Genomic DNA, 27860 nt, shown 5'->3' on the forward strand with positions numbered 1-27860 from the left:
CAGTTGTAACTCTCAGTCTCTCTCTGTGATAGTTGTAACACTCAGTCTTTCTCTCAGACAGTTGTAACTCTCAATTCCTCTTTGTGATAGTTGTAACTCTTAGTCTCTCTCTGTGACAGTTGTAACTCTCAGTCTCTCTCTGTGATAGTTGTAACACTCAGTCTTTCTCTCAGACAGTTGTAACTCTCAATTCCTCTTTGTGATAGTTGTAACTCTCAGTCTCTCTCTGTGACAGTTGTAACTCTCAGTCTCTCTCTGTGACAGTTGTAACTCTCAGTCTCTCTCTGTGATAGTTGTAACACTCAGTCTTTCTCTCAGACAGTTGTAACTCTCAATTCCTCTTTGTGATAGTTGTAACTCTTAGTCTCTCTCTGTGATAGTTGTAACTCTCAGTCTCTCTCTGTGACAGTTGTAACTCTCAGTCTCTCTCTGTGATAGTTGTAAAACTCAGTCTTTCTGTCAGACAGTTGTAACTCTCAATTCCTCTTTGTGATAGTTGTAACTCTTAGTCTCTCTCTGTGATAGGTGTAACTCTATCTCTGTCTGTGAAAGTTGTAATTCTCAGTCTCTCTGTGTGATATTGTGACTCTCAGTCTCTCTCTCTCTGTGATAGCTGTAACTCTCAGGCTCTCTCTGTGACAGTTGTATATCTCAGTCTCTCTGTGGAAGTTGTAATTCTCAGTCTCTCTGTGTGATAGTTGTAACTCTCAGTCTTTCTCTGTGACAGTTGTAACACTCAGTCTCTCTTTGTGATAGTTGTAACTCTCAGTCTTTCTCTGTGACAGTTGTAACTCTCAGTCTCTCTCTGTGATAGTTGTAACTCTCAGTCTCTCTCTTTGATAGTTGTAACTCTCAGTCTCTCTCTGTGATAGTTGTAACTCTCAGTCTCTCTCTGTGATAGTTGCAACTCTCAGTCTCTCTCTGTGATAGTTGTAACTCTCAGTCTCTCTCTGTGATAGTTGTAACTCTCAGTCTCTCTCCGTGATAGTTGTAACTCTCAGTCTCTCTCTGTGATAGTTGTAACTCTCAGTCTCTCTCTGTGATAGTTGTAACTCTCAGTCTCTCTCTGTGATAGTTGTAACTCTCAGTCTCTCTCTGTGATAGTTGTAACTCTCAGTCTCTCTCTGTGATAGTTGTAACTCTCAGTCTCTCTCTGTGATAGTTGTAACTCTCAGTCTCTGTCTGTGATAGTTGTAACTCTCAGTCTCACTCTTTGATAGTTGTAACTCTCAGTCTCTCTCTGTGATAGTTGTAACTCTCAGTCTCTCTCTTTGATAGTTGTAACTCTCAGTCTCTCTCTGTGATAGTTGTAACACTCAGTCTCTCTCTGTGATAGTTGTAACTCTCAGTCTCTCTCTGTGATAGTTGTAACTCTCAGTCTCTCTCTGTGATAGTTGTAACTCTCAGTCTCTCTCTGTGATAGTTGTAACTCTCAGTCTCTCTGTGATAGTTGTAACTCTCAGTCTCGCTCGGTGATAGTTGTAACTCTCAGTCTCTGACAGTTGCAACACTAAGTCTCTCTCTGTGATAGTTGTAACTCTCAGTCTCTCTCTCTGATAGTTGTAACTCTCAGTCTCTCTCTGTGATAGTTGTAACTCTCAGTCTCTCTCTGTGATAGGTGTAACTCTCAGTCTCTGTGACAGTTGTAACTCTCAGTCTCTCTCTGTGATAGGTGTAACTCTCAGTCTCTGTGACAGTTATAACTCTCAGTCTCTGACTGTGATTGTTGTAACCCTCAGTCTCTCTCTGTGATAGTTGTAACTCTCAGTCTCTCTCTGTGATAGTTGTAACTCTCAGTCTCTCTCTGTGATAGTTGTAACTCTCAGCCTCCCTCTGTGATAGTTGTAACTCTCAGTCTCTCTGCTAGCTGTAACTCTGAATCTCTGATCGGTATAACTCTCAGTCTCTCTCTGTGATAGTTGTAATTCTCAGTCTCTGTGATAGCTGTAAGTCTCAGTCTCTGTGATAGTTGTAACTCAGTCTCTGTGATAGCTGTAACTCTCCGTCTTTGTGATAGCTGTAACTCTCAGATTCTGACAGTTGTAACTCTCCGTCTCTCTCTCTGCTAGATGAAACTTTCAGTCTCTCTCTGTGACAGTTGTAACTCTGTCTCTCCCTCTGATAGTTGTAACTCTCAGTCTCTCTCTGTGATACTTGTACCTCTCAGTCTCTCTCTGTGATAGTTGTAACTCTCAGTCTCTGTGATAGTTTAACTCTCAGTCTCTCTCTCTCTGATAGTTGTAATTCTCATATTCTCACTGTGATAGCTGTAACTCTCAGTCTCTCTCTCTCTGAGAGTTGTAATTCTCATATTCTCACAGTGATGGCTGTAACTCTCAGTCACTGATAGTTGTAACTCTCAGTCTCAGTGACAGTTGTAACTCTCAGTCTCTGTCTGTGATAGTTGTAACTCTCAGTCTCTCTCTTTGATAGTTGTAACTCTCAGTCTCTCTCTGTGATAGTTGTAAAACTCAGTCTTTCTGTGTGATATTGTGACTCTCAGTCTCTCTCTCTCTGTGATAGCTGTAACTCTCCGGCTCTCTCTGTGACAGTTGTATCTCTCAGTCTCTCTGTGGAAGTTGTAATTCTCAGTCTCTCTGTGTGATAGTTGTAACTCTCAGTCTTTCTCTGTGATAGTTGTAACTCTCAGTCTTTCTCTGTGACAGTTGTAACTCTCAGTCTCTCTCTGTGATAGTTGTAACTCTCAGTCTCTCTCTTTGATAGTTGTAACTCTCAGTCTCTCTCTGTGATAGTTGTAACTCTCAGTCTCTCTCTGTGATAGTTGCAACTCTCAGTCTCTCACTGTGATAGTTGTAACTCTCAGTCTCTCTCTGTGATAGTTGTAACTCTCAGTCTCTCTCTGTGATAGTTGTAACTCTCAGTCTCTCTCTGTGATAGTTGTAACTCTCAGTCTCTCTCTGTGATAGTTGTAACTCTCAGTCTCTCTCTGTGATAGTTGTAACTCTCAGTCTCTCTCTGTGATAGTTGTAACTCTCAGTCTCTCTCTGTGATAGTTGTAACTCTCAGTCTCTCTCTGTGATAGTTGTAACTCTCAGTCTCTCTCTGTGATAGTTGTAACTCTAAGTCTCTCTGTGTGATAGTTGGAACTCTCAGTCTCTCTCTGTGATAGTTGTAACTCTCAGCCTCCCTCTGTGATAGTTGTAACGCTCAGTCTCTCTGCTAGCTGTAACTCTGAATCTCTGATCGGTATAACTCTCAGTCTCTCTCTGTGATAGTTGTAATTCTCAGTCTCTGTGATAGCTGTAAGTCTCAGTATCTCTGTGATAGTTGTAACTCAGTCTCTGTGATAGCTGTAACTCTCAGATTCTGACAGTTGTAACTCTCCGTCTCTCTCTCTGCTAGATGAAACTTTCAGTCTCTCTCTGTGACAGTTGTAACTCTGTCTCTCCCTCTGATAGTTGTAACTCTCAGTCTCTCTCTGTGATACTTGTACCTCTCAGTCTCTCTCTGTGATAGTTGTAACTCTCAGTCTCTGTGATAGTTTATACTCAGTCTCTCTCTCTCTCATAGTTGTAATTCTCATATTCTCACAGTGATGGCTGTAACTCTCAGTCACTGATAGTTGTAACTCTCAGTCTCAGTGACAGTTGTAACTCTCAGTCTCTGTCTGTGATAGTTGTAACTCTCAGTCTCTCTCTTTGATAGTTGTAACTCTCAGTCTCTCTCTGTGACAGTTGTAACTCTCAGTCTCTCTCTGTGATAGTTGTAACACTCAGTCTTTCTCTCAGACAGTTGTAACTCTCAATTCCTCTTTGTGATAGTTGTAACTCTTAGTCTCTCTCTGTGATAGGTGTAACTCTATCTCTGTCTGTGAAAGTTGTAATTCTCAGTCTCTCTGTGTGATATTGTGACTCTCAGTCTCTCTCTCTCTGTGATAGCTGTAACCCTCCGGCTCTCTCTGTGACAGTTGTATCTCTCAGTCTCTCTGTGGAAGTTGTAATTCTCAGTCTCTCTGTGTGATAGTTGTAACTCTCAGTCTCTCTCTGTGACAGTTGTAACTCTCAGTCTTTCTCTGTGACAGTTGTAACTCTCAGTCTCTCTCTGTGATAGTTGTAACTCTCAGTCTTTCTCTGTGACAGTTGTAACTCTCAGTCTCTCTCTGTGATAGTTGTAACTCTCAGTCTCTCTCTTTGATAGTTGTAACTCTCAGTCTCTCTCTGTGATAGTTGTAACTCTCAGTCTCTCTCTGTGATAGTTGCAACTCTCAGTCTCTCTCTGTGATAGTTGTAACTCTCAGTCTCTCTCTGTGATAGTTGTAACTCTCAGTCTCTCTCTGTGATAGTTGTAACTCTCAGTCTCTCTCTGTGATAGTTGTAACTCTCAGTCTCTCTCTGTGATAGTTGTAACTCTCAGTCTCTCTCTGTGATAGTTGTAACTCTCAGTCTCTCTCTGTGATAGTTGTAACTCTCAGTCTCTCTCTGTGATAGTTGTAACTCTCAGTCTCTCTCTGTGATAGTTGTAACTCTCAGTCTCTCTCTGTGATAGTTGTAACTCTCAGTCTCTCTCTGTGATAGTTGTAACTCTCAGTCTCTCTCTGTGATAGTTGTAACTCTCAGTCTCTCTCTGTGATAGTTGTAACTCTCAGTCTCTCTCTGTGATAGTTGTAACTCTCAGTCTCTCTCTGTGATAGTTGTAACTCTCAGTCTCTCTCTGTGATAGTTGTAACTCTCAGTCTCTCTCTGTGATAGTTGTAACTCTCAGTCTCTCTCTGTGATAGTTGTAACTCTCAGTCTCTCTCTGTGATAGTTGTAACTCTCAGTCTTTCTCTGTGACAGTTGTAACTCTCAGTCACTCTCTGATAGTTGTAACACTCAGTCTCTCTGTGATAGTTGTTACTCTAAGTCTCTCTCTGTGATAGTTGGAACTCTCAGTCTCTCTCTGTGATAGTTGTAACTCTCAGTCTCTCTCTGTGATAGTTGTAACTCTCAGTCTCTCTCTGTGATAGGTGTAACTCTCAGTCTCTGTGACAGTTGTAACTCTCAGTCTCTCTCTGTGATAGGTGTAACTCTCAGTCTCTGTGACAGTTATAACTCTCAATCTCTGACTGTGATAGTTGTAACTCTCAGTCTCTCTCTGTGATAGTTGTAACTCTCAGTCTCTCTCTGTGATAGTTGTAATTCTCAGTCTCTCTCTGTGATAGGTGTAACTCTCAGTCTCTGTGACAGTTGTAACTCTCAGTCTCTCTCTGTGATAGGTGTAACTCTCAGTCTCTGTGACAGTTATAACTCTCAATCTCTGACTGTGATAGTTGTAACTCTCAGTCTCTCTCTGTGATAGTTGTAACTCTCAGTCTCTCTCTGTGATAGTTGTAATTCTCAGTCTCTCTCTGTGATAGTTGTAATTCTCAGTCTCTCTCTGTGATAGTTGTAACTCTCAGTCTCTCTCTGTGATAGTTGTAACGCTCAGTCTCTCTGCTAGCTGTAACTCTGAATCTCTGATCGGTATAACTCTCAGTCTCTCTCTGTGATAGTTGTAATTCTCAGTCTCTGTGATAGCTGTAAGTCTCAGTATCTCTGTGATAGTTGTAACTCAGTCTCTGTGATAGCTGTAACTCTCCGTCTCTGTGATAGCTGTAACTCTCAGATTCTGACAGTTGTAACTCTCCGTCTCTCTCTCTGCTAGATGAAACTTTCAGTCTCTCTCTGTGACAGTTGTAACTCTGTCTCTCCCTCTGATAGTTGTAACTCTCAGTCTCTCTCTGTGATACTTGTACCTCTCAGTCTCTCTCTGTGATAGTTGTAACTCTCAGTCTCTGTGATAGTTTATACTCAGTCTCTCTCTCTCTCATAGTTGTAATTCTCATATTCTCACAGTGATGGCTGTAACTCTCAGTCACTGATAGTTGTAACTCTCAGTCTCAGTGACAGTTGTAACTCTCAGTCTCTGTCTGTGATAGTTGTAACTCTCAGTCTCTCTCTTTGATAGTTGTAACTCTCAGTCTCTCTCTGTGACAGTTGTAACTCTCAGTCTCTCTCTGTGATAGTTGTAACACTCAGTCTTTCTCTCAGACAGTTGTAACTCTCAATTCCTCTTTGTGATAGTTGTAACTCTTAGTCTCTCTCTGTGATAGGTGTAACTCTATCTCTGTCTGTGAAAGTTGTAATTCTCAGTCTCTCTGTGTGATATTGTGACTCTCAGTCTCTCTCTCTCTGTGATAGCTGTAACTCTCCGGCTCTCTCTGTGACAGTTGTATCTCTCAGTCTCTCTGTGGAAGTTGTAATTCTCAGTCTCTCTGTGTGATAGTTGTAACTCTCAGTCTCTCTCTGTGACAGTTGTAACTCTCAGTCTTTCTCTGTGACAGTTGTAACTCTCAGTCTCTCTCTGTGATAGTTGTAACTCTCAGTCTTTCTCTGTGACAGTTGTAACTCTCAGTCTCTCTCTGTGATAGTTGTAACTCTCAGTCTCTCTCTGTGATAGTTGTAACTCTCAGTCTCTCTCTGTGATAGTTGCAACTCTCAGTCTCTCTCTGTGATAGTTGTAACTCTCAGTCTCTCTCTGTGATAGTTGTAACTCTCAGTCTCTCTCTGTGATAGTTGTAACTCTCAGTCTCTCTCTGTGATAGTTGTAACTCTCAGTCTCTCTCTGTGATAGTTGTAACTCTCAGTCTCTCTCTGTGATAGTTGTAACTCTCAGTCTCTCTCTGTGATAGTTGTAACTCTCAGTCTCTCTCTGTGATAGTTGTAACTCTCAGTCTCTCTCTGTGATAGTTGTAACTCTCAGTCTCTCTCTGTGATAGTTGTAACTCTCAGTCTCTCTCTGTGATAGTTGTAACTCTCAGTCTCTCTCTGTGATAGTTGTAACTCTCAGTCTCTCTCTGTGATAGTTGTAACTCTCAGTCTCTCTCTGTGATAGTTGTAACTCTCAGTCTCTCTCTGTGATAGTTGTAACTCTCAGTCTCTCTCTGTGATAGTTGTAACTCTCAGTCTCTCTCTGTGATAGTTGTAATTCTCAGTCTCTGTGATAGCTGTAAGTCTCAGTCTCTGTGATAGTTGTAACTCAGTCTCTGTGATAGCTGTAACTCTCCGTCTTTGTGATAGCTGTAACTCTCAGATTCTGACAGTTGTAACTCTCCGTCTCTCTCTCTGCTAGATGAAACTTTCAGTCTCTCTCTGTGACAGTTGTAACTCTGTCTCTCCCTCTGATAGTTGTAACTCTCAGTCTCTCTCTGTGATACTTGTACCTCTCAGTCTCTCTCTGTGATAGTTGTAACTCTCAGTCTCTGTGATAGTTTAACTCTCAGTCTCTCTCTCTCTGATAGTTGTAATTCTCATATTCTCACTGTGATAGCTGTAACTCTCAGTCTCTCTCTCTCTGAGAGTTGTAATTCTCATATTCTCACAGTGATGGCTGTAACTCTCAGTCACTGATAGTTGTAACTCTCAGTCTCAGTGACAGTTGTAACTCTCAGTCTCTGTCTGTGATAGTTGTAACTCTCAGTCTCTCTCTTTGATAGTTGTAACTCTCAGTCTCTCTCTGTGATAGTTGTAACTCTCAGTCTCTCTCTGTGACAGTTGTAACTCTCAGTCTCTCTCTGTGATAGTTGTAAAACTCAGTCTTTCTGTCAGACAGTTGTAACTCTCAATTCCTCTTTGTGATAGTTGTAACTCTTAGTCTCTCTCTGTGATAGGTGTAACTCTATCTCTGTCTGTGAAAGTTGTAATTCTCAGTCTCTCTGTGTGATATTGTGACTCTCAGTCTCTCTCTCTCTGTGATAGCTGTAACTCTCCGGCTCTCTCTGTGACAGTTGTATCTCTCAGTCTCTCTGTGGAAGTTGTAATTCTCAGTCTCTCTGTGTGATAGTTGTAACTCTCAGTCTTTCTCTGTGATAGTTGTAACTCTCAGTCTTTCTCTGTGACAGTTGTAACTCTCAGTCTCTCTCTGTGATAGTTGTAACTCTCAGTCTCTCTCTTTGATAGTTGTAACTCTCAGTCTCTCTCTGTGATAGTTGTAACTCTCAGTCTCTCTCTGTGATAGTTGCAACTCTCAGTCTCTCACTGTGATAGTTGTAACTCTCAGTCTCTCTCTGTGATAGTTGTAACTCTCAGTCTCTCTCTGTGATAGTTGTAACTCTCAGTCTCTCTCTGTGATAGTTGTAACTCTCAGTCTCTCTCTGTGATAGTTGTAACTCTCAGTCTCTCTCTGTGATAGTTGTAACTCTCAGTCTCTCTCTGTGATAGTTGTAACTCTAAGTCTCTCTGTGTGATAGTTGGAACTCTCAGTCTCTCTCTGTGATAGTTGTAACTCTCAGCCTCCCTCTGTGATAGTTGTAACGCTCAGTCTCTCTGCTAGCTGTAACTCTGAATCTCTGATCGGTATAACTCTCAGTCTCTCTCTGTGATAGTTGTAATTCTCAGTCTCTGTGATAGCTGTAAGTCTCAGTATCTCTGTGATAGTTGTAACTCAGTCTCTGTGATAGCTGTAACTCTCCGTCTCTGTGATAGCTGTAACTCTCAGATTCTGACAGTTGTAACTCTCCGTCTCTCTCTCTGCTAGATGAAACTTTCAGTCTCTCTCTGTGACAGTTGTAACTCTGTCTCTCCCTCTGATAGTTGTAACTCTCAGTCTCTCTCTGTGATACTTGTACCTCTCAGTCTCTCTCTGTGATAGTTGTAACTCTCAGTCTCTGTGATAGTTTATACTCAGTCTCTCTCTCTCTCATAGTTGTAATTCTCATATTCTCACAGTGATGGCTGTAACTCTCAGTCACTGATAGTTGTAACTCTCAGTCTCAGTGACAGTTGTAACTCTCAGTCTCTGTCTGTGATAGTTGTAACTCTCAGTCTCTCTCTTTGATAGTTGTAACTCTCAGTCTCTCTCTGTGACAGTTGTAACTCTCAGTCTCTCTCTGTGATAGTTGTAACACTCAGTCTTTCTCTCAGACAGTTGTAACTCTCAATTCCTCTTTGTGATAGTTGTAACTCTTAGTCTCTCTCTGTGATAGGTGTAACTCTATCTCTGTCTGTGAAAGTTGTAATTCTCAGTCTCTCTGTGTGATATTGTGACTCTCAGTCTCTCTCTCTCTGTGATAGCTGTAACCCTCCGGCTCTCTCTGTGACAGTTGTATCTCTCAGTCTCTCTGTGGAAGTTGTAATTCTCAGTCTCTCTGTGTGATAGTTGTAACTCTCAGTCTCTCTCTGTGACAGTTGTAACTCTCAGTCTTTCTCTGTGACAGTTGTAACTCTCAGTCTCTCTCTGTGATAGTTGTAACTCTCAGTCTTTCTCTGTGACAGTTGTAACTCTCAGTCTCTCTCTGTGATAGTTGTAACTCTCAGTCTCTCTCTTTGATAGTTGTAACTCTCAGTCTCTCTCTGTGATAGTTGTAACTCTCAGTCTCTCTCTGTGATAGTTGCAACTCTCAGTCTCTCTCTGTGATAGTTGTAACTCTCAGTCTCTCTCTGTGATAGTTGTAACTCTCAGTCTCTCTCTGTGATAGTTGTAACTCTCAGTCTCTCTCTGTGATAGTTGTAACTCTCAGTCTCTCTCTGTGATAGTTGTAACTCTCAGTCTCTCTCTGTGATAGTTGTAACTCTCAGTCTCTCTCTGTGATAGTTGTAACTCTCAGTCTCTCTCTGTGATAGTTGTAACTCTCAGTCTCTCTCTGTGATAGTTGTAACTCTCAGTCTCTCTCTGTGATAGTTGTAACTCTCAGTCTCTCTCTGTGATAGTTGTAACTCTCAGTCTCTCTCTGTGATAGTTGTAACTCTCAGTCTCTCTCTGTGATAGTTGTAACTCTCAGTCTCTCTCTGTGATAGTTGTAACTCTCAGTCTCTCTCTGTGATAGTTGTAACTCTCAGTCTCTCTCTGTGATAGTTGTAACTCTCAGTCTCTCTCTGTGATAGTTGTAACTCTCAGTCTCTCTCTGTGATAGTTGTAACTCTCAGTCTCTCTCTGTGATAATTGTAACTCTCAGTCTCTCTCTGTGATAGTTGTAACTCTCAGTCTTTCTCTGTGACAGTTGTAACTCTCAGTCACTCTCTGATAGTTGTAACACTCAGTCTCTCTGTGATAGTTGTTACTCTAAGTCTCTCTCTGTGATAGTTGGAACTCTCAGTCTCTCTCTGTGATAGTTGTAACTCTCAGTCTCTCTCTGTGATAGTTGTAACTCTCAGTCTCTCTCTGTGATAGGTGTAACTCTCAGTCTCTGTGACAGTTGTAACTCTCAGTCTCTCTCTGTGATAGGTGTAACTCTCAGTCTCTGTGACAGTTATAACTCTCAATCTCTGACTGTGATAGTTGTAACTCTCAGTCTCTCTCTGTGATAGTTGTAACTCTCAGTCTCTCTCTGTGATAGTTGTAATTCTCAGTCTCTCTCTGTGATAGGTGTAACTCTCAGTCTCTGTGACAGTTGTAACTCTCAGTCTCTCTCTGTGATAGGTGTAACTCTCAGTCTCTGTGACAGTTCTAACTCTCAATCTCTGACTGTGATAGTTGTAACTCTCAGTCTCTCTCTGTGATAGTTGTAACTCTCAGTCTCTCTCTGTGATAGTTGTAATTCTCAGTCTCTCTCTGTGATAGTTGTAATTCTCAGTCTCTCTCTGTGATAGTTGTAACTCTCAGTCTCTCTCTGTGATAGTTGTAACGCTCAGTCTCTCTGCTAGCTGTAACTCTGAATCTCTGATCGGTATAACTCTCAGTCTCTCTCTGTGATAGTTGTAATTCTCAGTCTCTGTGATAGCTGTAAGTCTCAGTATCTCTGTGATAGTTGTAACTCAGTCTCTGTGATAGCTGTAACTCTCCGTCTCTGTGATAGCTGTAACTCTCAGATTCTGACAGTTGTAACTCTCCGTCTCTCTCTCTGCTAGATGAAACTTTCAGTCTCTCTCTGTGACAGTTGTAACTCTGTCTCTCCCTCTGATAGTTGTAACTCTCAGTCTCTCTCTGTGATACTTGTACCTCTCAGTCTCTCTCTGTGATAGTTGTAACTCTCAGTCTCTGTGATAGTTTATACTCAGTCTCTCTCTCTCTCATAGTTGTAATTCTCATATTCTCACAGTGATGGCTGTAACTCTCAGTCACTGATAGTTGTAACTCTCAGTCTCAGTGACAGTTGTAACTCTCAGTCTCTGTCTGTGATAGTTGTAACTCTCAGTCTCTCTCTTTGATAGTTGTAACTCTCAGTCTCTCTCTGTGACAGTTGTAACTCTCAGTCTCTCTCTGTGATAGTTGTAACACTCAGTCTTTCTCTCAGACAGTTGTAACTCTCAATTCCTCTTTGTGATAGTTGTAACTCTTAGTCTCTCTCTGTGATAGGTGTAACTCTATCTCTGTCTGTGAAAGTTGTAATTCTCAGTCTCTCTGTGTGATATTGTGACTCTCAGTCTCTCTCTCTCTGTGATAGCTGTAACTCTCCGGCTCTCTCTGTGACAGTTGTATCTCTCAGTCTCTCTGTGGAAGTTGTAATTCTCAGTCTCTCTGTGTGATAGTTGTAACTCTCAGTCTCTCTCTGTGACAGTTGTAACTCTCAGTCTTTCTCTGTGACAGTTGTAACTCTCAGTCTCTCTCTGTGATAGTTGTAACTCTCAGTCTTTCTCTGTGACAGTTGTAACTCTCAGTCTCTCTCTGTGATAGTTGTAACTCTCAGTCTCTCTCTGTGATAGTTGTAACTCTCAGTCTCTCTCTGTGATAGTTGCAACTCTCAGTCTCTCTCTGTGATAGTTGTAACTCTCAGTCTCTCTCTGTGATAGTTGTAACTCTCAGTCTCTCTCTGTGATAGTTGTAACTCTCAGTCTCTCTCTGTGATAGTTGTAACTCTCAGTCTCTCTCTGTGATAGTTGTAACTCTCAGTCTCTCTCTGTGATAGTTGTAACTCTCAGTCTCTCTCTGTGATAGTTGTAACTCTCAGTCTCTCTCTGTGATAGTTGTAACTCTCAGTCTCTCTCTGTGATAGTTGTAACTCTCAGTCTCTCTCTGTGATAGTTGTAACTCTCAGTCTCTCTCTGTGATAGTTGTAACTCTCAGTCTCTCTCTGTGATAGTTGTAACTCTCAGTCTCTCTCTGTGATAGTTGTAACTCTCAGTCTCTCTCTGTGATAGTTGTAACTCTCAGTCTCTCTCTGTGATAGTTGTAACTCTCAGTCTCTCTCTGTGATAGTTGTAACTCTCAGTCACTCTCTGATAGTTGTAACACTCAGTCTCTCTGTGATAGTTGTTACTCTAAGTCTCTCTCTGTGATAGTTGGAACTCTCAGTCTCTCTCTGTGATAGTTGTAACTCTCAGTCTCTCTCTGTGATAGTTGTAACTCTCAGTCTCTCTCTGTGATAGGTGTAACTCTCAGTCTCTGTGACAGTTGTAACTCTCAGTCTCTCTCTGTGATAGGTGTAACTCTCAGTCTCTGTGACAGTTATAACTCTCAATCTCTGACTGTGATAGTTGTAACTCTCAGTCTCTCTCTGTGATAGTTGTAACTCTCAGTCTCTCTCTGTGATAGTTGTAATTCTCAGTCTCTCTCTGTGATAGGTGTAACTCTCAGTCTCTGTGACAGTTGTAACTCTCAGTCTCTCTCTGTGATAGGTGTAACTCTCAGTCTCTGTGACAGTTATAACTCTCAATCTCTGACTGTGATAGTTGTAACTCTCAGTCTCTCTCTGTGATAGTTGTAACTCTCAGTCTCTCTCTGTGATAGTTGTAATTCTCAGTCTCTCTCTGTGATAGTTGTAATTCTCAGTCTCTCTCTGTGATAGTTGTAACTCTCAGTCTCTCTCTGTGATAGTTGTAACTCTCAGTCTCTCTCTGTGATAGTTGTAACTCTCAGTCTCTCTCTGTGATAGTTGTAACTCTCAGTCTCTCTCTGTGATAGTTGTAACTCTCAGTCTCTCTCTGTGATAGTTGTAACTCTCAGTCTCTCTCTGTGATAGTTGTAACTCTCAGTCTCTCTCTGTGATAGTTGTAACTCTCAGTCTCTCTCTGTGATAGTTGTAATTCTCAGTCTCTGTGATAGCTGTAAGTCTCAGTCTCTGTGATAGTTGTAACTCAGTCTCTGTGATAGCTGTAACTCTCCGTCTTTGTGATAGCTGTAACTCTCAGATTCTGACAGTTGTAACTCTCCGTCTCTCTCTCTGCTAGATGAAACTTTCAGTCTCTCTCTGTGACAGTTGTAACTCTGTCTCTCCCTCTGATAGTTGTAACTCTCAGTCTCTCTCTGTGATACTTGTACCTCTCAGTCTCTCTCTGTGATAGTTGTAACTCTCAGTCTCTGTGATAGTTTAACTCTCAGTCTCTCTCTCTCTGATAGTTGTAATTCTCATATTCTCACTGTGATAGCTGTAACTCTCAGTCTCTCTCTCTCTGAGAGTTGTAATTCTCATATTCTCACAGTGATGGCTGTAACTCTCAGTCACTGATAGTTGTAACTCTCAGTCTCAGTGACAGTTGTAACTCTCAGTCTCTGTCTGTGATAGTTGTAACTCTCAGTCTCTCTCTTTGATAGTTGTAACTCTCAGTCTCTCTCTGTGATAGTTGTAACTCTCAGTCTCTCTCTGTGACAGTTGTAACTCTCAGTCTCTCTGCTAGCTGTAACTCTGAATCTCTGATCGGTATAACTCTCAGTCTCTCTCTGTGATAGTTGTAATTCTCAGTCTCTGTGATAGCTGTAAGTCTCAGTATCTCTGTGATAGTTGTAACTCAGTCTCTGTGATAGCTGTAACTCTCCGTCTCTGTGATAGCTGTAACTCTCAGATTCTGACAGTTGTAACTCTCCGTCTCTCTCTCTGTTAGATGAAACTTTCAGTCTCTCTCTGTGAAAGTTGTAACTCTGTCTCTCCCTCTGATAGTTGTAACTCTCAGTCTCTCTCTGTGATACTTGTACCTCTCAGTCTCTCTCTGTGATAGTTGTAACTCTCAGTCTCTGTGATAGTTTAACTCTCAGTCTCTCTCTCTCTGATAGTTGTAATTCTCATATTCTCACTGTGATAGCTGTAACTCTCAGTCTCTCTCTCTCTGAGAGTTGTAATTCTCATATTCTCACTGTGATGGCTGTAACTCTCAGTCACTGATAGTTGTAACTCTCAGTCTCAGTGACAGTTGTAACTCTCAGTCTCTCTCTGTGATAGTTGTAACTCTCAGTCTCTCTCGGTGATAGTTGTGACTCTCAGTCTCTGACAGTTGCAACACTAAGTCTCTGGCTGTGATAGTTGTAACTCTCAATCTCTCTTTCTGATAGTTGTAACTCTTAGTCTCTGTGATAATTGTAACTCGCAGTCTTTCTCTGTGATAGTTGTAACTCTCAATCTCTCTCTGTGACTGTTGCAACTCTCAGTCTCTGTCTGTGACAGTTGTAACTCTGTCTCTTTGATAGTTGTAACTCTCAGTCTCTCTCTGTGATAGTTGTAACTCTCAGTCTCTCTCTTTGATACCTGTAATTCTCAGTCTCTTTGATAGTTGTAACTCAGTCTCTCTCTGTGATAGCTGTAACTCTCAGTCTCTGTCTGTGATAGTTGAAACTCTCAGTCTCTCTCTCTGTGACTGTTGTAACTGTCAGTCTCTGTCTCTGATAGTTGTAACTCTTAGTCTCTGTGATAGTTATAACTGTCAGTCTCTCTCTCTGATAGTTGTAACTCTCAGTCTCTGTCTCTCTGTGATAGCTGTAACTCTCAGTCTCTGTCTGTGATAGTTGAAACTCCCAGTCTCTCTCTGTGACTGTTGTAACACTCAGTCTCTCTCTGTGAGTGTTGAAACTCTCAGTCTCTCTCTGTGACTGTTGTAACTCTGTCTCTCTCAAAGATTGCTGTTACTCTCAGTCTCTCTCTGTGATAGTTGTAACTCTCAGTCTTTCTCTGTGATAGGTGTAACTCTATCTCTGTCTGTGAAAGTTGTAATTCTCAGTCTCTCTCTGTGATAGGTGTAACTCTCAGTCTGTTTCAGTGATAGTTGTATCTCGTCTCTCTCTCTGATAGTTGTAACGCTCAGTCTCTCTCTGTGACAGTTGTAACTCTCAGTCTCTCTCTGTGATAGTTGTAACACTCAGTCTTTCTCTCAGACAGTTGTAACTCTCAATTCCTCTTTGTGATAGTTGTAACTCTTAGTCTCTCTCTGTGATAGGTGTAACTCTATCTCTGTCTGTGAAAGTTGTAATTCTCAGTCTCTCTGTGTGATATTGTGACTCTCAGTCTCTCTCTCTCTGTGATAGCTGTAACACTCCGGCTCTCTCTGTGACAGTTGTATCTCTCAGTCTCTCTGTGGAAGTTGTAATTCTCAGTCTCTCTGTGTGATAGTTGTAACTCTCAGTCTTTCTCTGTGACAGTTGTAACACTCAGTCTCTCTCTGTGATAGTTGTAACTCTCAGTCTCTCTCTGTGATAGTTGTAACTCTCAGTCTCTCTCTGTGATAGTTGTAACTCTCAGTCTCTCTCTGTGATAGGTGTAACTCTCAGTCTCTGTGACAGTTGTAACACTCAGTCTCTCTCTGTGATAGGTGTAACTCTCAGTCTCTGTGACAGTTATAACTCTCAGTCTCTGACTGTGATAGTTGTAACTCTCAGTCTCTCTCTGTGATAGTTGTAACTCTCAGTCTCTCTCTGTGATAGTTGTAACTCTCAGTCTCTCTCTGTGATAGTTGTAACTCTCAGTCTCTCTCTGTGATAGTTGTAACTCTCAGCTTCCCTCTGTGATAGTTGTAACTCTCAGTCTCTCTGCTAGCTGTAACTCTGAATCTCTGATCGGTATAACTCTGTCTCTCTCTGTGATAGTTGTAATTCTCAGTCTCTGTGATAGCTGTAAGTCTCAGTATCTCTGTGATAGTTGTAACTCTCAGTCTCTCTCGGTGATAGTTGTAACTCTCAGTCTCTGACAGTTGCAACACTAAGGCTCTGGCTGTGATAGTTGTAACTCTCAATCTCTCTTTCTGATAGTTGTAACTCTTAGTCTCTGTGATAATTGTAACTCGCAGTCTCTCTCTGTGACTGTTGCAACTCTCAGTCTCTGTCTGTGACAGTTGTAACTCTGTCTCTTTGATAGTTGTAACTCTCAGTCTCTCTCTGTGATAGTTGTAACTCTCAGTCTCTCTCTTTGATACCTGCAATTCTCAGTCTCTTTGATAGTTGTAACTCAGTCTCTCTCTGTGATAGCTGTAACTCTCAGTCTCTGTCTGTGATAGTTGAAACTCTCAGTCTCTCTCTGTGATAGTTGTAACTCTCAGTCTCTGTGATAGTTTAACTCTCAGTCTCTCTCTCTGATAGTTGTAATTCTCATATTCTCACTGTGATAGCTGTAACTCTCAGTCTCTCTCTCTCTGAGAGTTGTAATTCTCATATTCTCACAGTGATGGCTGTAACTCTCAGTCACTGATAGTTGTAACTCTCAGTCTCTGTGATAGTTATAACTGTCAGTCTCTCTCTCTGATAGTTGTAACTCTCAGTCTCTGTCTCTCTGTGATAGCTGTAACTCTCAGTCTCTGTCTGTGATAGTTGAAACTCCCAGTCTCTCTCTGTGACTGTTGTAACACTCAGTCTCTCTCTGTGAGTGTTGAAACTCTCAGTCTCTCTCTGTGACTGTTGTAACTCTGTCTTTCTCAAAGATTGCTGTTACTCTCAGTCTCTCTCTGTGATAGTTGTAACTCTCAGTCTTTCTCTGTGATAGGTGTAACTCTATCTCTGTCTGTGAAAGTTGTAATTCTCAGTCTCTCTGTGATAGTTGGAACTCTCAGTCTCTCTCTGTGATAGTTGTAACTCTCAGTCTCTCTCTGTGATAGTTGTAACTCTCAGTCTCTCCCTGTGATAGTTGTAACTCTCAGTCTCTCTCTGTGATAGTTGTAACTCTCAGTCTCTCTCTGTGATAGTTGTAACTCTCAGCCTCCCTCTGTGATATTTGTAACTCTCAGTCTCTCTGCTAGCTGTAACTCTGAATCTCTGATCGGTATAACTCTCAGTCTCTCTCTGTGATAGTTGTAATTCTCAGTCTCTGTGATAGCTGTAAGTCTCAGTATCTCTGTGATAGTTGTAACTCAGTCTCTGTGATAGCTGTAACTCTCAGATTCTGACAGTTGTAACTCTCCGTCTCTCTCTCTGCTAGATGAAACTTTCAGTCTCTCTCTGTGACAGTTGTAACTCTGTCTCTCCCTCTGATAGTTGTAACTCTCAGTCTCTCTCTGTGATACTTGTACCTCTCAGTCTCTCTCTGTGATAGTTGTAACTCTCAGTCTCTGTGATAGTTTAACTCTCAGTCTCTCTCTCTCTGATAGTTGTAATTCTCATATTCTCACTGTGATAGCTGTAACTCTCAGTCTCTCTCTCTCTGAGAGTTGTAATTCTCATATTCTCACAGTGATGGCTGTAACTCTCAGTCACTGATAGTTGTAACTCTCAGTCACTGATAGTTGTAACTCTCAGTCTCAGTGATAGTTGTAACTCTCAGTCTCTGTCTGTGATAGTTGCAACTCTCAGTCTCTCTCTTTGATAGTTGTAACTCTCAGTCTCTCTCTTTGATAGTTGTAACTCTCAGTCTCTCTCTGTGATAGTTGTAACTCTCAGTCTCTCTCTGTGATAGTTGTACGCTCAGTCTCTCTCTGTGATAGTTGTAACTCTCAGTCTCTCTGTGATAGTTGTAACTCTCAGTCTCTCTCGGTGATAGTTGTAACTCTCAGTCTCTGACAGTTGCAACACTAAGTCTCTGGCTGTGATAGTTGTAACTCTCAATCTCTCTTTCTGATAGTTGTAACTCTTAGTCTCTGTGATAATTGTAACTCGCAGTCTTTCTCTGTGATAGTTGTAACTCTCAATCTCTCTCTGTGACTGTTGCAACTCTCAGTCTCTGTCTGTGACAGTTGTAACTCTGTCTCTTTGATAGTTGTAACTCTCAGTCTCTCTCTGTGATAGTTGTAACTCTCAGTCTCTCTCTTTGATACCTGTAATTCTCAGTCTCTTTGATAGTTGTAACTCAGTCTCTCTCTGTGATAGCTGTAACTCTCAGTCTCTGTCTGTGATAGTTGAAACTCTCAGTCTCTCTCTGTGACTGTTGTAACTGTCAGTCTCTGTCTCTGATCGTTGTAACTCTTAGTCTCTGTGATTGTTATAACTGTCAGTCTCTCTCTCTGATTGTTGTAACTCTCAGTCTCTCTCTCTCTGTGATAGCTGTAACTCTCAGTCTCTGTCTGTGATAGTTGAAACTCTCAGTCTCTCTCTGTGACTGTTGTAACTGTCAGTCTCTGTCTCTGATAGTTGTAACTCTTAGTCTCTGTGATAGTTATAACTGTCAGTCTCTCTCTCTGATAGTTGTAACTCTCAGTCTCTGTCTCTCTGTGATAGCTGTAACTCTCAGTCTCTGTCTGTGATAGTTGAAACTCCCAGTCTCTCTCTGTGACTGTTGTAACACTCAGTCTCTCTCTGTGAGTGTTGAAACTCTCAGTCTCTCTCTGTGACTGTTGTAACTCTGTCTCTCTCAAAGATTGCTGTTACTCTCAGTCTCTCTCTGTGATAGTTGTAACTCTCAGTCTCTCTCTGTGATAGTTGTACGCTCAGTCTCTCTCTGTGATAGTTGTAACTCTCAATCTCTCTCTGTGACTGTTGCAACTCTCAGTCTCTGTCTGTGACAGTTGTAACTCTGTCTCTTTGATAGTTGTAACTCTCAGTCTCTCTCTGTGATAATTGTAACTCTCAGTCTCTCTCTTTGATACCTGTAATTCTCAGTCTCTTTGATAGTTGTAACTCAGTCTCTCTCTGTGATAGCTGTAACTCTCAGTCTCTGTCTGTGATAGTTGAAACTCTCAGTCTCTGTCTGTGACTGTTGTAACTGTCAGTCTCTGTCTCTGATAGTTGTAACTCTTAGTCTCTGTGATAGTTATAACTGTCAGTCTCTCTCTCTGATAGTTGTAACTCTCAGTCTCTCTCTGTGATAGTTGTAACTCTCAGTCTCTCTCTGTGATAGGTGTAACTCTCAGTCTCTGTGACAGTTGTAACTCTCAGTCTCTCTCTGTGATAGGTGTAACTCTCAGTCTCTGTGACAGTTATAACTCTCAGTCTCTGACTGTGATAGTTGTAACTCTCAGTCTCTCTCTGTGATAGTTGTAACTCTCAGTCTCTCTCTGTGATAGTTGTAACTCTCAGTCTCTCTCTGTGATAGTTGTAACTCGCAGTCTCTCTCTGTGATAGTTGTAACTCTCAGCCTCCCTCTGTGATAGTTGTAACTCTCAGTCTCTCTGCTAGCTGTAACTCTGAATCTCTGATCGGTATAACTCTCAGTCTCTCTCTGTGATAGTTGTAATTCTCAGTCTCTGTGATAGCTGTAAGTCTCAGTATCTCTGTGATAGTTGTAACTCAGTCTCTGTGATAGCTGTAACTCTCCGTCTCTGTGATAGCTGTAACTCTCAGATTCTGACAGTTGTAACTCTCCGTCTCTCTCTCTGCTAGATGAAACTTTCAGTCTCTCTCTGTGACAGTTGTAACTCTGTCTCTCCCTCTGATAGTTGTAACTCTCAGTCTCTCTCTGTGATACTTGTACCTCTCAGTCTCTCTCTGTGATAGTTGTAACTCTCAGTCTCTGTGATAGTTTAACTCTCAGTCTCTCTCTCTCTGATAGTTGTAATTCTCATATTCTCACTGTGATAGCTGTAACTCTCAGTCTCTCTCTCTCTGAGAGTTGTAATTCTCATATTCTCACAGTGATGGCTGTAACTCTCAGTCACTGATAGTTGTAACTCTCAGTCTCAGTGATAGTTGTAACTCTCAGTCTCTGTCTGTGATAGTTGTAACTCTCAGTCTCTCTCTTTGATAGTTGTAACTCTCAGTCTCTCTCTGATAGTTGTAACACTCAGTCTCTCTCTGTGATAGTTGTAACTCTAAGTCTCTCTCTGTGACAGTTGGAACTCTCAGTCTCTCTCTGTGATAGTTGTAACTCTCAGTCTCTCTCTGTGATAGTTGTAACTCTCAGTCTCTCTCTGTGATAGTTGTAACTCTCAGTCTCTCTCTGTGATAGTTGTAACTCTCAGTCTCTCTCTGTGATCGTTGTAACTCTCAGTCTCTCTCTGTGATCGTTGTAACTCTCAGTCTCTCTCTCTGATAGTTGTAACTCTCAGTCTCTCTCTGTGATAGGTGTAACTCTCAGTCTGTTTCAGTGATAGTTGTATCTCGTCTCTCTCTGTGATAGTTGTAACTCTCAGTCTCTCTCTGTGACAGTTGTAACTCTCAGTCTCTCTCTGTGACAGTTGTAACTCTCAGTCTCTCTCTGTGACATTTGTAACTCTCAGTCTCTCTCTGTGATAGTTGAAACTCTCAGTCTCTCTCTGTGACTGTTATAACTGTCAGTCTCTGTCTCTGATAGTTGTAACTCTTAGTCTCTGTGATAGTTATAACTGTCAGTCTCTCTCTCTGATAGTTGTAACTCTCAGTCTCTCTCTTTGATAGTTGTAACTCTCAGTCTCTCTCTGTGATAGTTGTAACTCTCAGTCTCTCTCTGTGATAGTTGTAACTCTCAGTCTCTCTCTGTGATAGTTGTAACTCTCAGTCTCTCTCTGTGATAGTTGTAACTCTCAGTCTCTCTGTGATAGTTGTAACTCTCAGTCTCTCTCTGTGATAGTTGTAACTCTCAGTCTCTCTCGGTGATAGTTGTAACTCTCAGTCTCTGACAGTTGCTACACTAGGTCTCTGGCTGTGATAGTTGTAACTCTCAATCTCTCTTTCTGATAGTTGTAACTCTTAGTCTCTGTGATAATTGTAACTCGCAGTCTTTCTCTGTGATAGTTGTAACTCTCAATCTCTCTCTGTGACTGTTGCAACTCTCAGTCTCTGTCTGTGACAGTTGTAACTCTGTCTCTTTGATAGTTGTAACTCTCAGTCTCTCTCTGTGATAGTTGTAACTCTCAGACTCTCTCTTTGATACCTGTAATTCTCAGTCTCTTTGATAGTTGTAACTCAGTCTCTCTCTGTGATAGCTGTAACTCTCAGTCTCTGTCTGTGATAGTTGAAACTCTCAGTCTCTCTCTGTGACTGTTGTAACTGTCAGTCTCTGTCTCTGATAGTTGTAACTCTTAGTCTCTGTGATAGTTATAACTGTCAGTCTCTCTCTCTGATAGTTGTAACTCTCAGTCTCTGTCTCTCTGTGATAGCTGTAACTCTCAGTCTCTGTCTGTGATAGTTGAAACTCCCAGTCTCTCTCTGTGACTGTTGTAACACTCAGTCTCTCTCTGTGAGTGTTGAAACTCTTAGTCTCTCTCTGTGACTGTTGTAACTCTGTCTCTCTCAAAGATTGCTGTTACTCTCAGTCTCTCTCTGTGATAGTTGTAACTCTCTGTCTTTCTCTGTGATAGGTGTAACTCTATCTCTGTCTGTGAAAGTTGTAATTCTCAGTCTCTCTGTGATAGTTGTAACTCTCAGTCTTTCTCTGTGACAGTTGTAACTCTCAGTCTCTCTCTGATAGTTGTAACACTCAGTCTCTCTCTGTGATAGTTGTAACTCTAAGTCTCTCTCTGTGATAGTTGTAACTCTCAGTCTCTCTCTGTGATAGTTGTAACTCTCAGTCTCTCTCTGTGATAGTTGTAACTCTCAGTCTCTCTCTGTGATAGTTGTAACTCTCAGTCTCTCTCTGTGATAGTTGTAACTCTCAGTCTCTCTCTGTGATAGATGTAACTCTCAGTCTCTCTCTGTGATCGTTGTAACTCTCAGTCTCTCTCTGTGATAGTTGTAACTCTCAGTCTCTCTCTGTGATAGTTGTAACTCTCAGTCTCTCTCTGTGATAGTTGTAACTCTCAGTCTCTCTCTGTGATAGTTGTAACTCTCAGTCTCTCTCTGTCATAGTTGTACGCTCAGTCTCTCTCTGTGATACTTGTAACTCTCAGTCTCTCTGTGATAGTTGTAACTCTCAGTCTCTCTCTGTGATAGTTGTAACTCTCAGTCTCTCTCGGTGATAGTTGTAACTCTCAGTCTCTGACAGTTGCAACACTAAGTCTCTGGCTGTGATAGTTGTAACTCTCAATCTCTCTTTCTGATAGTTGTAACTCTTAGTCTCTGTGATAATTGTAACTCGCAGTCTTTCTCTGTGATAGTTGTAACTCTCAATCTCTCTCTGTGACTGTTGCAACTCTCAGTCTCTGTCTGTGACAGTTGTAACTCTGTCTCTCTCAAAGATTGCTGTTACTCTCAGTCTCTCTCTGTGAAAGTTGTAATTCTCAGTCTCTCTGTGATAGTTGTAACTCTCAGTCTCTCTCTGATAATTGTAACACTCAGTCTCTCTCTGTGATAGTTGTAACTCTAAGTCTCTCTCTGTGATAGTTGGAACTCTCAGTCTCTCTCTGTGATAGTTGTAACTCTCAGTCTCTCTCTGTGATAGTTGTAACTCTCAGTCTCTCTCTGTGATAGTTGTAACTCTCAGTCTCTCTCTGTGATAGTTGTAACTCTCAGTCTCTCTCTGTGATAGTTGTAACTCTCAGTCTCTCTCTGTGATCGTTGTAACTCTCAGTCTCTCTCTCTGATAGTTGTAACTCTCAGTCTCTCTCTGTGATAGGTGTAACTCTCAGTCTGTTTCAGTGATAGTTGTATCTCGTCTCTCTCTGTGATAGTTGTAACTCTCAGTCTCTCTCTGTGATAGCTGTAACTCTCAGTCTCTGTGATAGTTGTAACTCTCAGTCTCTCTCTGTGTTAGCTGTATCTCTCAGTCTCTCTCTGTGATAGTTGTAACTCTCAGTCTCTCTCTGTGACTGTTGTAACTCTCAGTCTCTCTCTGTGATCGTTGTAACTCTCAGCCTCCCTCTGTGATAGTTGTAACTCTCAGTCTCTCTCTTTGATACCTGTAATTCTCAGTCTCTTTGATAGTTGTAACTCAGTCTCTCTCTGTGATAGCTGTAACTCTCAGTCTCTGTCTGTGATAGTTGAAACTCTCAGTCTCTCTCTGTGACTGTTGTAACTGTCAGTCTCTGTCTCTGATCGTTGTAACTCTTAGTCTCTGTGATTGTTATAACTGTCAGTCTCTCTCTCTGATTGTTGTAACTCTCAGTCTCTCTCTCTCTGTGATAGCTGTAACTCTCAGTCTCTGTCTGTGATAGTTGAAACTCTCAGTCTCTCTCTGTGACTGTTGTAACTGTCAGTCTCTGTCTCTGATAGTTGTAACTCTTAGTCTCTGTGATAGTTATAACTGTCAGTCTCTCTCTCTGATAGTTGTAACTCTCAGTCTCTGTCTCTCTGTGATAGCTGTAACTCTCAGTCTCTGTCTGTGATAGTTGAAACTCCCAGTCTCTCTCTGTGACTGTTGTAACACTCAGTCTCTCTCTGTGAGTGTTGAAACTCTCAGTCTCTCTCTGTGACTGTTGTAACTCTGTCTCTCTCAAAGATTGCTGTTACTCTCAGTCTCTCTCTGTGATAGTTGTAACTCTCAGTCTCTCTCTGTGATAGTTGTACGCTCAGTCTCTCTCTGTGATAGTTGTAACTCTCAATCTCTCTCTGTGACTGTTGCAACTCTCAGTCTCTGTCTGTGACAGTTGTAACTCTGTCTCTTTGATAGTTGTAACTCTCAGTCTCTCTCTGTGATAATTGTAACTCTCAGTCTCTCTCTTTGATACCTGTAATTCTCAGTCTCTTTGATAGTTGTAACTCAGTCTCTCTCTGTGATAGCTGTAACTCTCAGTCTCTGTCTGTGATAGTTGAAACTCTCAGTCTCTGTCTGTGACTGTTGTAACTGTCAGTCTCTGTCTCTGATAGTTGTAACTCTTAGTCTCTGTGATAGTTATAACTGTCAGTCTCTCTCTCTGATAGTTGTAACTCTCAGTCTCTCTCTGTGATAGTTGTAACTCTCAGTCTCTCTCTGTGATAGGTGTAACTCTCAGTCTCTGTGACAGTTGTAACTCTCAGTCTCTCTCTGTGATAGGTGTAACTCTCAGTCTCTGTGACAGTTATAACTCTCAGTCTCTGACTGTGATAGTTGTAACTCTCAGTCTCTCTCTGTGATAGTTGTAACTCTCAGTCTCTCTCTGTGATAGTTGTAACTCTCAGTCTCTCTCTGTGATAGTTGTAACTCGCAGTCTCTCTCTGTGATAGTTGTAACTCTCAGCCTCCCTCTGTGATAGTTGTAACTCTCAGTCTCTCTGCTAGCTGTAACTCTGAATCTCTGATCGGTATAACTCTCAGTCTCTCTCTGTGATAGTTGTAATTCTCAGTCTCTGTGATAGCTGTAAGTCTCAGTATCTCTGTGATAGTTGTAACTCAGTCTCTGTGATAGCTGTAACTCTCCGTCTCTGTGATAGCTGTAACTCTCAGATTCTGACAGTTGTAACTCTCCGTCTCTCTCTCTGCTAGATGAAACTTTCAGTCTCTCTCTGTGACAGTTGTAACTCTGTCTCTCCCTCTGATAGTTGTAACTCTCAGTCTCTCTCTGTGATACTTGTACCTCTCAGTCTCTCTCTGTGATAGTTGTAACTCTCAGTCTCTGTGATAGTTTAACTCTCAGTCTCTCTCTCTCTGATAGTTGTAATTCTCATATTCTCACTGTGATAGCTGTAACTCTCAGTCTCTCTCTCTCTGAGAGTTGTAATTCTCATATTCTCACAGTGATGGCTGTAACTCTCAGTCACTGATAGTTGTAACTCTCAGTCTCAGTGATAGTTGTAACTCTCAGTCTCTGTCTGTGATAGTTGTAACTCTCAGTCTCTCTCTTTGATAGTTGTAACTCTCAGTCTCTCTCTGATAGTTGTAACACTCAGTCTCTCTCTGTGATAGTTGTAACTCTAAGTCTCTCTCTGTGACAGTTGGAACTCTCAGTCTCTCTCTGTGATAGTTGTAACTCTCAGTCTCTCTCTGTGATAGTTGTAACTCTCAGTCTCTCTCTGTGATAGTTGTAACTCTCAGTCTCTCTCTGTGATAGTTGTAACTCTCAGTCTCTCTCTGTGATCGTTGTAACTCTCAGTCTCTCTCTGTGATCGTTGTAACTCTCAGTCTCTCTCTCTGATAGTTGTAACTCTCAGTCTCTCTCTGTGATAGGTGTAACTCTCAGTCTGTTTCAGTGATAGTTGTATCTCGTCTCTCTCTGTGATAGTTGTAACTCTCAGTCTCTCTCTGTGACAGTTGTAACTCTCAGTCTCTCTCTGTGACAGTTGTAACTCTCAGTCTCTCTCTGTGACATTTGTAACTCTCAGTCTCTCTCTGTGATAGTTGAAACTCTCAGTCTCTCTCTGTGACTGTTATAACTGTCAGTCTCTGTCTCTGATAGTTGTAACTCTTAGTCTCTGTGATAGTTATAACTGTCAGTCTCTCTCTCTGATAGTTGTAACTCTCAGTCTCTCTCTTTGATAGTTGTAACTCTCAGTCTCTCTCTGTGATAGTTGTAACTCTCAGTCTCTCTCTGTGATAGTTGTAACTCTCAGTCTCTCTCTGTGATAGTTGTAACTCTCAGTCTCTCTCTGTGATAGTTGTAACTCTCAGTCTCTCTGTGATAGTTGTAACTCTCAGTCTCTCTCTGTGATAGTTGTAACTCTCAGTCTCTCTCGGTGATAGTTGTAACTCTCAGTCTCTGACAGTTGCTACACTAGGTCTCTGGCTGTGATAGTTGTAACTCTCAATCTCTCTTTCTGATAGTTGTAACTCTTAGTCTCTGTGATAATTGTAACTCGCAGTCTTTCTCTGTGATAGTTGTAACTCTCAATCTCTCTCTGTGACTGTTGCAACTCTCAGTCTCTGTCTGTGACAGTTGTAACTCTGTCTCTTTGATAGTTGTAACTCTCAGTCTCTCTCTGTGATAGTTGTAACTCTCAGACTCTCTCTTTGATACCTGTAATTCTCAGTCTCTTTGATAGTTGTAACTCAGTCTCTCTCTGTGATAGCTGTAACTCTCAGTCTCTGTCTGTGATAGTTGAAACTCTCAGTCTCTCTCTGTGACTGTTGTAACTGTCAGTCTCTGTCTCTGATAGTTGTAACTCTTAGTCTCTGTGATAGTTATAACTGTCAGTCTCTCTCTCTGATAGTTGTAACTCTCAGTCTCTGTCTCTCTGTGATAGCTGTAACTCTCAGTCTCTGTCTGTGATAGTTGAAACTCCCAGTCTCTCTCTGTGACTGTTGTAACACTCAGTCTCTCTCTGTGAGTGTTGAAACTCTTAGTCTCTCTCTGTGACTGTTGTAACTCTGTCTCTCTCAAAGATTGCTGTTACTCTCAGTCTCTCTCTGTGATAGTTGTAACTCTCTGTCTTTCTCTGTGATAGGTGTAACTCTATCTCTGTCTGTGAAAGTTGTAATTCTCAGTCTCTCTGTGATAGTTGTAACTCTCAGTCTTTCTCTGTGACAGTTGTAACTCTCAGTCTCTCTCTGATAGTTGTAACACTCAGTCTCTCTCTGTGATAGTTGTAACTCTAAGTCTCTCTCTGTGATAGTTGTAACTCTCAGTCTCTCTCTGTGATAGTTGTAACTCTCAGTCTCTCTCTGTGATAGTTGTAACTCTCAGTCTCTCTCTGTGATAGTTGTAACTCTCAGTCTCTCTCTGTGATAGTTGTAACTCTCAGTCTCTCTCTGTGATAGATGTAACTCTCAGTCTCTCTCTGTGATCGTTGTAACTCTCAGTCTCTCTCTGTGATAGTTGTAACTCTCAGTCTCTCTCTGTGATAGTTGTAACTCTCAGTCTCTCTCTGTGATAGTTGTAACTCTCAGTCTCTCTCTGTGATAGTTGTAACTCTCAGTCTCTCTCTGTCATAGTTGTACGCTCAGTCTCTCTCTGTGATACTTGTAACTCTCAGTCTCTCTGTGATAGTTGTAACTCTCAGTCTCTCTCTGTGATAGTTGTAACTCTCAGTCTCTCTCGGTGATAGTTGTAACTCTCAGTCTCTGACAGTTGCAACACTAAGTCTCTGGCTGTGATAGTTGTAACTCTCAATCTCTCTTTCTGATAGTTGTAACTCTTAGTCTCTGTGATAATTGTAACTCGCAGTCTTTCTCTGTGATAGTTGTAACTCTCAATCTCTCTCTGTGACTGTTGCAACTCTCAGTCTCTGTCTGTGACAGTTGTAACTCTGTCTCTCTCAAAGATTGCTGTTACTCTCAGTCTCTCTCTGTGAAAGTTGTAATTCTCAGTCTCTCTGTGATAGTTGTAACTCTCAGTCTCTCTCTGATAATTGTAACACTCAGTCTCTCTCTGTGATAGTTGTAACTCTAAGTCTCTCTCTGTGATAGTTGGAACTCTCAGTCTCTCTCTGTGATAGTTGTAACTCTCAGTCTCTCTCTGTGATAGTTGTAACTCTCAGTCTCTCTCTGTGATAGTTGTAACTCTCAGTCTCTCTCTGTGATAGTTGTAACTCTCAGTCTCTCTCTGTGATAGTTGTAACTCTCAGTCTCTCTCTGTGATCGTTGTAACTCTCAGTCTCTCTCTCTGATAGTTGTAACTCTCAGTCTCTCTCTGTGATAGGTGTAACTCTCAGTCTGTTTCAGTGATAGTTGTATCTCGTCTCTCTCTGTGATAGTTGTAACTCTCAGTCTCTCTCTGTGATAGCTGTAACTCTCAGTCTCTGTGATAGTTGTAACTCTCAGTCTCTCTCTGTGTTAGCTGTATCTCTCAGTCTCTCTCTGTGATAGTTGTAACTCTCAGTCTCTCTCTGTGACTGTTGTAACTCTCAGTCTCTCTCTGTGATCGTTGTAACTCTCAGCCTCCCTCTGTGATAGTTGTAACTCTCAGTCTCTCTGCTAGCTGTAACTCTGAATCTCTGATCGGTATAACTCTCAGTCTCTCTTTGTGAAAGTTGAAATTCTCAGTCTCTGTGATAGCTGCAAGTCTCAGTATCTCTGTGATAGTTGTAACTCAGTCTCTGTGATAGCTGTAACTCTCAGATTCTGACAGTTGTAACTCTCCGTCTCTCTCTCTGCTAGATGAAACTTTCAGTCTCTCTCTGTGACAGTTGTAACTCTGTCTCTCCCTCTGATACTTGTAACTCCCATTCTCTCTCTGTGATACT

Source organism: Pristiophorus japonicus, chromosome X (assembly GCF_044704955.1).
Source record: "Pristiophorus japonicus isolate sPriJap1 chromosome X, sPriJap1.hap1, whole genome shotgun sequence".
In the NCBI taxonomy this organism is placed as follows: Eukaryota; Metazoa; Chordata; class Chondrichthyes; family Pristiophoridae; genus Pristiophorus; species Pristiophorus japonicus.